A 15,067-nucleotide genomic window follows, 5' to 3' on the forward strand; every position below is an offset into this window, starting at 1 on the left:
CTTTTTAAACTCAAATTTGAAGCAAAGAAAATGGCAAGGAAAAACAAGGAAATAGCAAGGAATTTGATTTTTCAAATCCAGTAGACACCCTGATTTTTTAAGAATGTTGGAAAATTGACATTTTTTAGAAAGGTTAGAAATTGACATTTTTTAGAAATGTTAGAAATTGACATTTTTGAATTTTAAAAATTTTGCTTCGAAGTTGGATTTTTTCAAGTTTTTGAAATTTGAGAGGCCTACTGCAGCCAGAGTTTTTCGAAAATGAAAAAAAGGAAAAATGGGGAATCATTTTCTCACCAGAGGCCCCAACTTTGAGGGCTCAAAGCAGAAGCTATCGCCATATTTTTTTTGGTGTGTATTTATGGATCACTCTATTGTCCATCATACTTAAGTGATTCTAAAGATTGAATTTACAATTTTGTAAAACTTACCTGAGGTTGGAGATCTTGGTACCTAAATTCCAATGGAATACGTGCAGATCGCCAGTGCTAAAAAAAAACTCCTAAAAAAACGTTACATCTGCATGAAGGCCAACTTTCGGGCTCACAGCCGAGCCCGAAAATGTCATCAAGAATCAATTTTTCATGATCTTTTCAGACCTAACTCGAGAGCATTGTGCATTAAATTAGGAATATCTGAATTTTTCCGGAAAATGGCCACGTCGTCTTAGCAATAGAAAAAATTTTTTGTACAAAAGGGCGATCACTGCCCAAAACGGATGTCCAGTTCGCTCTCACGCAACGAACCTTGAATTAGTCAGAAATAAAATAACCATCATCGCCCACAAGATCAAGAATACATTTTTCCAGACGGTCCTCTTTCCTGCGTTAATGGCCTCATTTCTGGTTCAAAACCAGCCCGAAAAAATGTTTCTCAATATTGCATTTTTTGTTACGATTATTTCTGATTAATTTTTGAGGTAAATGTACAGGAACGTTTTGGAAACAATTGAGAAAAATGGGTCATTATTCTCGAAGTTAAGCTTTCCCTCCCTCCCCACCACCGAAGTGGTGACTTCTGGTGAGAAAATAATTCCTGATTTTTTATTTTTTCCATTTTCGAAAAACTTGGGCTGCAGTGGAACCCTCAATTTTCAAAAATTTTATAAAATACAAATTCACTGTGAAATTTTAAAATTTCATAATTTTGAGTTATGTTATCTTTAAAAAGTCTCTTTTGAGGAAAATAAACTCTCATGACGATGTCAGCCCCCTCCATTGAAAACCAAGCCGACTCCCTGAAATAGCTGAAATTTAATGAAAAATACAAATTTTAGCTACTTATTGTAAGAGGACCGACTTGGTTTTCGAGGGATGGGGTTAATATCCTCATGAGTTCATTTTACTCAAAAGATGCTTTTTAAAAGTGTTGAAAATTGACATTTTTGAATTTGAAATATTTTACTTCAAATTTGGATTTTTTAAGTTTTTGAAAATTGAGACGCCCACAGCAGCCAGAGTTTTTCGAAAAGGAACAAGATTAAAAATATGGAATCATTTTCTCACCAGAGGCCACCACTTTGAGGGCTGAGAGCAGAAGCTATCGCCATGTTTTTTATGGTGTGTATTTATGGACCACCCTATTGTCCATCATGCTTACGTGATACTAGGGATTGAATTTACAAATTTGTGAAACTTACCTGAGGTTGGAGATTTTGGTACCTACCTATGCTAATGAAGTATCTTTGATCCTGTGGAATACAGTCCACAGGATGCAGATCGCCAGTGCTGAAAAAATCTGCTTTCACCAAAAAAAAACTCCTAAAAAAATGTTACATCTGCATAAAGGTTAATTTTCGGACTCACAGCCGAGCCTGAAAATGTCGTCAAAAATCAATTTTTCATGATCTTTTCTGACCTCATTCGAGAGCATTGTGCACTAAATTAGGAATATCTGAATTTTTCCGAAAAATGGCCACGTTTTCTTATCAATAGAAGAAATTTTCTGTACAAAGGAGCGATCAGTGCCCCAAACGGATGTCCAGTTCGCACTCGCGCAACGAACCTTGAATCAGTCAGAAATAAAATAACCATCATCGCCAACAAGATCAAGAATACATTTTTCCAGACTGTCCTCTTTCCTGCGTTAACGGCCACATTTCTGGTTCAAAACCAGCCCGAAAAATGAGGTGGTAGGGCGATTCTCCATCTGGAGCTGGACAGACGGCATCTGAACTGGTGTGGCTTGATTCTTGGGGGGGGGGTCATCAACATTTTCCGAGTTCATTTCTTCTTCTCCAGTTTCGGAATTAGTATAAAAGATCAATCTGTCATTTCGAATGCTGTATTGTGCTGACGAATTTTTCGCGGTCGCTACAGTATCACTGTCCAGTGTTAGAGGGATCTCCTCAACCACAACCACACTCGTAACAGCAATTGAATCGTCTATGGTGGGACTATCCTTTGCCGAAGGAACACTGGATGGATCTCCGCGGGTGTAAGAGAAAAGAGGGAAATGTTCATTTGAAATAAAGAACAAACAAAAATTTTTCTCAAATAAATTTTTTGTTTGTCGACGATTGAACGCAAACGCAGTGATCTTTTTTATTTAAATATAACTTTCAGCAAATTCCACTAGATCACTGGTAAGAACAGGTAAGATTCTTTCGAAATGGGTAAAATGAGTTCAAGGTCGTTCCCAAAGTAATACGAGCTATTTATAAATTAAGAAATGATGATATCGGCGATGTAAGTTGTTAAAAATGGAATCGGAATTAATACATTGTAGTTTCACATCTACAATGAAATAGTAATTAATATTTCCTGAAATAAACCGATATGGGATTGAATGAAACTTTAGTGTAATTAGATTGCTGCAAGAATGAGTAAAGAGATGAACTAATAAACACTCATACATTTTTAAGACAAACAAATCAATTGAATTAATCATAATTACCCCCAATATCATTATTCAAACGACATGTCGATGTAATACTCAGATCCAAGTTCATTCTGATTTTCGGTTATGAATATTTTATAAAATTTACAGGGTAGGGTACTCAAATAAAATTTCTTCTGGAAAATGATACGGTTGAATGAATAGCTGTTGTAAGTCTTTTTCTTTGCCATTCTAATTTTCTCTTTATTGACATTTATGATCAACTGGAACGCCAGAGGATGGACGGCGGGGGGAGGGCAATTTATCCTTAAGTGGGCTCCGCGACTACAACCAACCTGTTCTACTCGTATTTTTAGAATCAATTCTAAAGGTATTGAAAAGATGTACATAAACCTATTACATCGTTCAATTTTAAAGAAAAAAATAGGTGTCCGAACAAAGCATGCGAGGAATTAGGGTCCCATCTTGGTAGAGTTCCTCGGTGTGAACGCGTTCATATTTTTCTTGAACTTTGCCAACTATGATCGAAAGTAAATATCTTCTTAGGTAATAATTATTCAAGTGTTTACTTACAGTGTGGATCAGGCTCTTTCCTTTCCGGTTCCACTGCAAACAATAAAATGTGTAGAAAACTAAAGAGATGAAACACACATAATACCGCACGAAATTACAGGCCCAATCCCGGTGGTATGTATGGGGACACGTTTCGTTTCTTATAACTTCTTGACCAGGTTCGAACTCTTTGCCGCAATATTGGCATACAGGTACTCGGTATCGTTCCATTGGGTCTGGAAGATAAAAAAGAATCAGTATCGAAAGAATTTTCACTGGAATTATCAATTTCTATTGACTGAATAAAATCTGTTGGAAAATCCAGCAATTATGCGAATATCGTCCATATAAAATTTGGTACATGGTTCTTCGTCGAAATTTAAATTTTCCCACAGCCCTTCTCTAAAAGCGATGTTTCACTGTATCTCGTTCGCGAGCTTGCAACATGTCTACGTTTGATTTTAGTACATTTATCATTTGTTCTAGATTTTGATTCTCTTCGGTCAGTGCACTTGAAGATTCGAGCAAGGAAGAAATTTGATCACTTCGAGACATAATCAACCCCTCATTCACCTCTCGCACATATCTCAGCTCCTCTCTCAAACTTTCAACTTCCAGCTTCAGCTTTCTCCGTTCGTCTACACATTCCTTTAATTCAACCGAGGTACCCAGCTGCGTTATCAACACTTTTCGTAAATAAAGGTACTTCAGTTACCTCGGTAAATTTTAGTATGTACCTTTTGGCATGATTACGATACCTATTTCTTCTCCTACCTGCATATGATAGGTTGGTCATGCATGGTACTTATTTTCCCCCTACCTATGATAGGTAACTAGTATCAAAATACTCGCCTGCGTGTATATATTCGTTGTTTTCTCCTTGGAATAATCCTCAAGATTATTCCTTTGGCGAAGGGCCATATCTATCATTACAACAAAACAGAACAACATTTTTTTTTTTTGAATAAATTTTTTGTTTGTTGATGTTTGAACGCAGTGATCTTGACTTTGGTCATCCCTTGGCTCAATTTATCACTTGATTTTGAGTTCCAAAATTTTGTAAAGTACCTGTTCCAAAATGACTTCACTGAGTAGAATTTTGAATAATAAGTCGAAAGTTCATGAAATGTTAATCGAAGGCGATCTTTTAAAGTACATTTTGTTCACTCGTATGTAGTTGACAAATTGTGATTATGAAAGAATAAAAAAAAAATTAAAAATGTTTGAAGAATTTGTACAAATTTCTTCCTAGGTACTCCTAGTGGCGAAATTTTTTGTACACGTACAGTGTGCTTTGCCTTTTTTCGATTTTTTCAATTTTTTATTTGAGTAGGTTTTGATTTTGAAGTTTTGAACCAACGATGTCTCCAGTCTGAATCCGACTGGATTCTAATTTTATTGTTTCTACAATTCGGATCGTAATTTCTACGTTGATAGTTCGTATTTTTTGGCCTATTAATGATATGTATTTTCATCAGTAAACATTTGTATTTTGTTTTGATCTTTCGTTCCTTGTCTCATACCCAGCCATGAAATTATCGAAACTTGATCGTATTTTTAACGAATTTGAGCTTTTTAACTGAGCTTCTTTATCGGTTAGCCCTTCGACGGCGATTTGCTCGCGAATTTTCTTTGGTCGTTTTTTCAATACTAATGCTACTATGATTCTGTCTCATTGCTTCATTCGCACCGAGATCGCGTTTCTGGTGCTTACCACGCAGCTTCCGTGGCAAAGACCACTCATGGTGTCCGGGTAGTGGTGGTAGTACGAACTTCACAGTTTGGTATAACCGAGCAGGAGTAAAAAAAAAACACGCAGGATAAACAAGTTGCCTATTTTGAAAATTGAACGGGCAAAACACGTTTTCTAAATCGAAGAGCCTAACTCCAGTTTTGAATATGGGTGTCGGTATTACTCGGAAAATTGACGAAATTTCCTATTATGACTTTTTGCTTAACTTTCAAGATGAAAAGGCTACAAATGATTTTGAAAAACCGCGGCGATAAAACAATTAAATGCGGGAAATGAATACTGCGTCAAAAAATTTAAAAAAATTGTGTTATGACCATTTTTTTCCTTACTCTATAATTTAAGAATTTTTCGGAAGTTCGAAAGTTGTAAATTTAATGAAATTTCTAGCAAATCGAAAATTGTTGAGCTTTTAAAACATTTCAAATTTTAGAGTACGAAAAAAATGACCGCTACGAAATTAGTTAATTTTTTCTTGAAATTAAATCACTGTTGTAACCCCTTTAATTTGCAATTCAGGAGGAAAAAAGTCGTAATAGGTAATTTTGTTCATTTTTCATGGTCGAATTTGGATTTCGACTCTTAGATTTCGAAAACGTGTTTTGCCCCTTCAATATTCAAAATAGGCAACTCGTTTATCTCGCGTTTTATTTTGCTCGTACCCGGTTATATTCGAATCTGAAGTAATTGTACCACCACTCCCCGGATACTCTGTACATAAGATCTACGATCACCCAAAATATAGACAAATAAACATCCAAAATGACGTAAAAAATTGTGTCCAGCAAAGTTGAGTCTTGAGTTTTTGGCCCCCTTTTTATGCCCAGAAGACTATGCGACTGCTGAAAGAGTTGAGATGGTCAGATCGATAAACTGAGTCGATATTCGGACTCAGCGTCCTCAAAATTATAACAAACAATAGGTCACATGGTATTATAATTTTTTTTCAATTTTAGATCAAAAAGGGGTGAGGAACTCTTTTCGTAAAAGTATCTTGTTTTCAATTATAAATTTATATAAGTATTTAAAATTATGCTAAAATAATCCAATAGTGATCGATAAAACCATGAATCACGAACGAGCTGCTGATCAAGGTACATTTTTCACATGCAACCGCACAAATCATGTCCATCCGCTTATTCATTTTCTCTGCTTTAAAATTCAGGTACTTCATTAATCACCAATTTTGATATAATTTCAAAAAAAAAAAAAAAAATTGGACATTCAGTATCACGTAAAAAATCTAGCAATTTTTTTTTTCAACATTACATTAGATATATGTACCTACCTGACTAATTATTGTAAATTCAAAATTATGTACACGAATGAAATCTGCTTACCTTCAGCTTTCGTTTCCATGTTTCAGAATTTTTCTGGCTACCATTTAACAGGCAAAGGCACTTCACATTCACAATTTTTCACAATACTACAACATTGAAGTTACCTTATCTCTACAACCAGACAAACTAGATGAGACGATTTTTTAGTCGTTGTATATATTAACTAGGGCGGTCCTTAAATATACGTACATACATGGCAAAAAACATTTTCGGTTTCTTCTGCTCCCAACTCTCAAAGTGGTGACCTCATCTGGTGGGAAAATGATTCCTTATTTTTTTCCATTGTTGAAAAACTCGGGCTGCGGTGGACCTATCAATTTTCAAAGATTTAAAAAGATCCAATTTCAAAGCAAAATTTTTCAAATTCAAAAATGTCAAGTTCTAACACTTTTGAAAAGTCTCTTCTGAGTAAAATGAACTCTCAAGCGGATAATAACCCCCTCCCTGGAAAACTAAGTCGATCCCCTAGAATAGCTAAAATTAGGGGGTCAGCTTGGTTTTCAATGGAGGGGGCTAAAATCGTCATGAGAGTTTATTTTACTCAAAGCAGACTTTTTAGAGATACGAGAACTTGAAATTTCCAAATTTTATAGTGAATTGGTATTTTATAAAATTTTTGAAAATTGAGTGGCCCACCGCAGCCCGAGTTTTTCGAAAATGGAAGAAATAAAAATAGGGAGTTTTTATTTTCTCGCCAGAGGACATCACTTTGGGGGGTTGGGAGGGAGGGAAAATCCAATTTCTAAAATAAGGACCACCCTAATACCTATTAACTCACTAATACGTTCTTCTGACAGGAATTGATAAATAATCGAAATCTAAATCGCATAAAAAAAACTTGAATAATACTCGTAAAAAACTATAGAGAAATGGTGTTTGTTACTCTGAATTATTTTCAAGTAAAAAACGGTGGTTTCAGGTGCTTTGCCTTCGCAATTTGACTTTTTCCCCCCTAAATTTTGCTTAGGTCCCACTGTGTGAGTCTGATGATGGCGTTGCAGTTTAGTGTTGTTCATCGCATGCTGGACGTGGTTCTCCTTCCTGATAACGTGAGCACCAGCTGAAAGTATTACTCCCTCTGTGACGTGTATTTCAGACGATCTTTTACGTTTCTTTTCAAGAGTGGAGTTGAAATCATAGCACCGAGGAATTTGCTCTTTTCGCACTCTTTTTACTGTACTGTTTATTTTACAGCATAAGAACTGTGATCAATTATTAACCTCTTCCAAGTGAGAAGAATGAATTTACATCGAGTGAGTTTCAGAATTTCTTCAAGATGTCGTCCAAGCTAGAGGTAGCATTGTTGTTGGTACACAAGTAGTGGGCGGGTCACTTTGGGGGTCCTAGACTTTCCGGAGCCGGCCAAAGTGTCCCATCTACTTTTTTTTCAAATTAAAAAAAAAAGTCAAAAAAGAACACGAATGTTTATTTATTTACGTCAACACATAAAATCGAAAAAAAAGTAATAAAAATCAACACTATGTAAATGAATTTTTAAAAAATCATAAAATTATTATAAAACCAAACGATGACTTTTTGTCTTGAAATAATAAAAAAAAAATAGGTAAAACAAGTCGATTTTTTTGAAAAAAAATACTTAAAAATTAAACTTCATAATCGCCATTATTATAAAACTAGACGATGACTTTTTGTCTTAAAATGATTAAAAAATAGGTAAAACAAGTCGATTTTTTTGAAAAAAATACTTGAAAATTAAAATTCATAATCGCCATTATTATAAAATTTTGTCTTAAAATATGAAAAGATATTATAAGTTGAAGCCAACTGAGAACAACCTTCACTACACTAAGTACCCCCTACCTATCATAGGTACCTATTCTCCCTCCCTACTCTAGGTCTATCGTTGTACTTTGTTAATTTATGGGTATGTTACATGGATGCCCCAATTCGTGGACCCATGAGGTACGCGACCCCTCGAGTCCCCGAACTGGTGCACGGATTCTAGTCTTATATATGGACTGGAATGATCTATCATTCCCCACTGCCCCTCCGTGCTCATTGGTCCGATCTGAACCTTTCGGAGACAATGGAGAATGAATAACTCAATCATCGATTAAGTAATCAGGTGTGAATACAGTCTGATATAAAACCCTACTGCACCGGATCTCTCCAGTACATCGGCGAGTTATATTCAGCAGCAGACACATCGGATATTCTCATCTTATGAGACAATTTATTTATGATGCAATAAATCCAAAAAAAAATAATCAAAACATAAAGTTAGCAGAAGTACCAAAAAATTACTCGAAAATACACCCAAATCGTAAATTCACATGTAGAGCAAAAATAAATCAAAGAATAAAATGTGAAGAAACCCCATATAAATTGTTTAAACCTGTCTGAATTGTAGAATAGGAGTGAAATGTACCAGTATTAAAAAAAAAATGAACAAAATAATCTGAATCCCCAGTAGGTAACTTGAATTGTTTTATATGTTTTCTCAATTTGCCTCGATCTTATCTCATTCACATTTATTAACTTTAAATATTCATTACTTTGTATTAAATGGGAATTCACGAAAAAGGGGGGAAAACAATCTTGAAAAATAAAAAAAATAAAAAATTAAAAAATCAAAAAATCAAAATTGATTATACAAATCCTATAAAGCCTTCTTTGACTCAAATTCAATTACTAATTTATACCCATTTATAACAAATACCTCGTAAGCTTTTTTCATGAATGCGTTATCGCTACCAACATGTAGCATATCCAAAAAAAAATTTTAAATTTTTGTAAAAAAAATACTCAAGAAAATGCCATTAATAATAAACAATGACATGAAGAAAATTAAACACACTTTAAATATACAAAACAAAGATGAAAATAATAATAATAAGGAGAAGTTCATATTTTCTCCTCCCATTCATGCTCGTTGATGTGTACTCCATTTAACTAGGCAGTACCGTGATCATTTCTGAACCTTAGCGAACTGCTTACGATGAGTTCGCGCGTATTTCTATATACCTCTTCGTGAAATGAATCACATGTACCTGTTATTGTAATTGGATCGCGGTGCGTCCTTTGATTAGTATTACATATATCATGGAGTCCGCATCTCCAAGCAATAAATAAAATTCGACAAATATGAACTAACTCAATGAATACACCAATATGTGAATTCACGCCATGGCCTATTCTAAGCGGAGATTTCAAGTCATAAACAAAAAAATTGCCGGTCATAATTTAGAGAATGTATCAAAGAGAGAGAATGTAATAATCGTAAAAGAAACAAAATACCACAACAAAACCAAAAATGATCTCAGTCAAATAAAAATCAAACAAAGTAATAAGGAAACAAAAACAAAATCGAACCCACAATCTCTTTTGCACCACATCTACCTGCCACTCGACAAATTAGGTAGTTTGTTTGTCTAGTTGCACCGCACTTCGTACCTCGCTGTGAGTAAGTGATAACAGATGATTTTGTATCGATAATGATAATATGGATACATTTATTTTTATTTATTTATTTCGATGTCTTACTCACAGCTTCTTTCTTCGCGACTCCATAATTACTTTATTAGTGTTCGGGAGGCTGCTGATCGTCGGTATCTTTCCCAACGTATGTATGGTCAAAAATACGTCTGAGTCGTTGGAGCAGCTCCCAAAACACCGCCGATGGATACCTTGGTGCGTTGGACTCCAGACGCACCATCTGATTCGCAGTGGCTGCCCGGACCGGATGGGTGACGAATTGATACTCGAAACCCGCCAATCCAAGCCTTGCAGTCCAATTTTCACCTAGAATCGACAGAACTTGCACACGGGAATTAGGCATATCGTGATATGAGATAATAGGTAAGAGATATAACGTACGAACACCGCGATCGTAAATCAGGCGTAATAAACGTTCAAAACGTTGACGAAACACTGCTGGTTCAGTACCTCGCAACGCATCCGTATTACCTATGGATAAGATAACACGAGACGGAAGCTGTCTGTACTGGACCAGAGTTTCGTACAAACTTTCAACGGTCACGTCGTAACAGTAAATACGATCGTGTATGTCTGGTGCGTATGGTCTGTTGTTGGTAGCATAGACCACTATGCCATACACATAACCGTCACCAATTAACATTATGTTGTGTATGAACAACACCATCCTTAAAATTCTGTTTTCATACCGACCTGCCAAAACCATATCGTTCGGATGCGGTCCTAGAGGTATAAACGGCAGTAACGCTCTAGGATTAGATTGAAATCGCTGGGAGAACGCTCGGTACTCAGTATAGAAACGCTCTGAGAACCCTGACCAGGAAAACATGTACACTGAAACGATTCGGTTGACTCTAGGATCACATATTCCTGCATGTCCTCTCCGGTTCGCATCGCCATCTCGCCGTAGATGTAGCGATGTCATTTTCATCGTTTGCGTACGAAACCTGTGGTGGTGGAGTATACTCATATGTTAGGTTGAGCGAACCATTACCATACGCCACCACCATCACAGACTATTCTTCAGTATCACCGTCCTCATTATTGATCTTTGAAAAAGTGGTCGCTGGGTAGACGCAGAGAAATCTGTTGGTTCATCCAAGATGAGTATGATCTGTATGTGCATATGTTTAAAATAAATAAATAATTTACTCGTATAAACACAGATAATTAAAGTTTAATTGATTAATTACTTACAAGTTCGAGGAGGTTGAGCTAATTGTAATTGGTTGAGACGTAATAGATATCGTTTGGAAACTCGAACTGTTGATCGATATTGCCTGCTGAGTGACCCGCCTACTACTTACACGTATTCAAATGTAACAACCTTACTTGTTCGGGTTTGAAAGTGTTCAATATGATTTTGAAGAGGGTATTGAAATAAAGTGATCATGGCGTGTGTCACATCTGACGTCAAAGTAACTTGGTTCATTGCATTCTGGTGTAAAAATTGAGTCGTTATCGTGTACCTAATTGATTGAAATCCCAAAAGAAGTAGGTATGACTACAACACAACAAACACGAACCCATATGAACCAATTGAGGGGGCTAGTGTCTATTACGACAAGATCCATTTTTGACGAAAATGAGTTAGGCACATCACTGGATAGAGCATTACGAGCTGCATCGACTGGTGTAAACAGATTTTTAAAAAAATAATTTCTTCAGTGTGAGACGGGCCCTCAAAAGTAGGGTCTGGTGGCTAATACGACATGTTCCAATGGAACATGTTAGTTTCGCGGCAAAACGTGATTTTTGGCTTTGTTTTGTTGAATTTCAGGCAGGCTGTTCGTAGTGATTGAGGTTGCCTTGTGTAAAAGTGACCTCCCTTCACGTTTTCAGATGATAACCGATTGTTTTGAGAATCGTTTCATTTTTTGTAAAAAAAAAAAAAAAAAAAATCAATTTTTGAAATTGAAATTTTTTCAAAAAATTTTCGCTGGAAATGGGAAGGGGGAATGGTTCCTTTTGACCCCCCCTTGGCTACACATCCAATTTTCAACGTCATCAGACCATAAAATGAAGGGAAAAAATTTGCTGGTGGCTAAACCAACATGTTCCAAATTAAAAGTGGTCCCATTTGCCCCCGGGGAGTGGAATTTCAAATTTTTTTTCATGAACCTTCATTAAATACCTAGATCTACAATACTAGCCAAAAAAAACGGGAATTTTGCGATATGTTTTGTCGGAATCAGTTTTTTGCATTTCCTGAAAAAAGATGGTTTGGGATCTTGTCGTAATAGACACTAGCCTCCTCAATTATAAAAAAACATAAAAAATATTTACCTATTCAGCGGAATCCTGATAACTCAAATGCTGAAAAAACTTGGACATTCAAATCGAACCACCATATCTCAAACTTGTTCATCTCGAAAACTCTTGGAAATTGAAAGTCAACTCCTTCTCATTTCATGTTTGAGTTACCGCGATTCCACTGTGTGTACAAGTTTTTTCATTTTTTAATAATATTTCATTCCTTGAACATTTTTGAAATGAGGGTAAAACAAAAAACTATTTATGTGACGGTTACATAAATTTAGGAGGAAAAAAGCCCCTTCGAATGTAGCAGGGCCTGAATGTAGTAATTTTGCAGTATGTCTTACTAGGGTGGTCCTTATTTTCGAAGTTGAGATTTTCCTCCCTCCCAACCCCGCGAAGTGGTGACCTTCTGGTGAGAAAATAATTCTTTATTTTTTATTTTTTTCTATTTTCAAAAAACTTGGGCTGCGGTGGGCCCCTCAATTTTCAAAAATTTTATAAAATACAAATTCGTTGTAAAATTTTGAAATTTCATAATTTTAAGTTCTGTTATCTCTAAAAAGTCTCTTTTGAGTAAAATAAACTCTCATGACGAGTTCAGCCCCCTCCATTGAAAAGCAAGCTGGCCTCCCCAAAATAGCTGAAATGTAATGTAAAATACCATTTTCAGCTATTCCAGGGGACCGACATGATTTTCCAGGGATGGGCTTAATATCCTGATGAGAGTTCATTTTTCTCAAAAGAGACGTTTTGAAAGTGTTCCAACTTGAAACTTTTGAATTTTGAAACTTTTGCTTTGAAGTTGTATTTTTTCAAATTTTTGAAAATTGAGAGACCCACCGCAGGCAGAGTTTTTCAAAAATTGATGAAATAGAAAGTAGGGAATCGTTTTCTCACCAAAAGTCACCATTTTTGGGGGACTGGGAGCAGAAGAAATCGCGATTTTTTTTTGGTCATATATTCAAGGACCACCCTAGTGCCTACTTTACTTACCTGTTCCTGTTTGTGTAATTTCAATATTTTTTTCGCCATGTTTGAATTTGAAACCCAAAAACAGTAGGTAAAATTACCTACTCGGAACAATTCAAATATAATCACGATTTCCACGTTTGAACTTATGACCTGCAGGATCCGTATCCTTGCCTAAGTAGTCACGAAAGCAAGTCTTGTGATGTGTTTTAATCACATTCTCTGGCTGAACTGAGATAATATGGTCTTGAAAAACGTTTCAGACTTGCTTTGTGTGAACGTATTTGTACATAGCTTTGTAAAGTGTTGATTTATGTCAATACAGGGTGGCCCAGTATCGCGAGTGTGCTCATTTTTTTCATTATTTCAATTTTAACATCAATCTGGAGGCGAAACGAAGTGTTCACTACGCGAAAAATGCATACAATCGAAGATGTAGAGAATCAAATTTCCAGCAACCTGTAATTTATTTATTTTTCTCCACAGAGCAGAGTTTTTCCGTTTTTATCAAAAAAATGAAATTTTGCGATATCATCACAAGGTTTTTGTTATTTTAGAAAAACGGAGAGAGTACATATGCATTCTGGATAAAAATAAATCGTTTACAGGTTGTTTGGAATTTCATTTTCTATAACTTTGGTTCTATGCATTTTTCACGTAGAATACTTCGTTTCGCCTCCAGATTGATATCAAAACTAAAAAAACTGAAATCACTCACAGCCAATGTTAGGGGAAAATAGGGGGATTCTTAGGCTTTAGGGTAGAAAGCTTACTTCGCCACCTGGTGCCTTTAACCATAAAACCAACCCAGTCCGTATAGGACACTGAAACCATAAGGTATAAATACCTATCTCTATTCACCCTACAACTACTCTTCGTAAATCAATGATCAACAATTCATATACAGGTAAAACGGATATATTCTTGTCTCTCATAGATGTACATTTATAATAGCGTTGCTACGACTATCATTAATACCATACAATAACTCGTAAGATTCTGCTGGGAAAAAGGCGTTTCCTATAAGTGGCATAAGCCAGCTGCTAAAGCTCATACTACTCAAAGATAAAAAGGAAACTGTGAGGCGGCTCGCTTCGGCAATCTCGGCTGTCGTCTCCACTGAACTAGCACACCAGATAGCGCTGTGCCAGTTGCAGTGTTGCCGCCCGCCTGGGCATCAAATTACCACTGTAGAGTGGTAACATGGAGTCCCAAGTACCCTCTACATAATGCCCCGGCTGGGTATAGCTCGGGGGCCCGTCTGGATACTCAGCCTAAAGAGGCCTACTCAGCGTCTCGTAGAGTACTTGGGCTCCCCCTGCCCCGCCTGGTATCACAGATGTGGCCTACTCATCCTAAGACCCTATCAGACCCTATCTGGCTACTCGTTCAGGCAATAACTGTCGATCATCACCAGGTAGATGTCTGTTTTGGCGCTGAACTCTCTCTATTAGTTCACGCTCGTGCACTTCTCTTTCTAATCGCTCGCGGACGTTTCTTCGTTCGTGTGCTGCTTGAGCCTCGCGGTCCTGCCTCAGCATCTCCTCAATCCTTCGAACTTGATTCTCTTGGAGCTGCTCTACTGGTCGCGGTGGAGTCTGCTCTCTGGGGAAATGTCCATACGTCCACCTACGCTCAACCGTCGCGTATTCGAATATTCGTACCAAGGCTTCACTGGCCTGATGCTCATTTAAGTACGGCGTCTCGTTTCGGAAGGTTGCTGGAGGGCATTGTTTGATGGTTTCCTCCAATGCTTGCATGTACACGTACCTCCCGTCAAACTCCGCCTGCGTCGGTCCCTGCCGTAAAAAATTTCGCAACTCGATGCGTATCTCTGGACAGTGTGGCCATGTCAGCGGAGGCACCATTAAAATGTGCCGCGTGCCACGTCGGAAAAGCGCAC

This window comes from Planococcus citri, chromosome 2 (genome assembly GCF_950023065.1).
Source record: "Planococcus citri chromosome 2, ihPlaCitr1.1, whole genome shotgun sequence".
Taxonomy (NCBI): Eukaryota; Metazoa; Arthropoda; class Insecta; order Hemiptera; family Pseudococcidae; genus Planococcus; species Planococcus citri.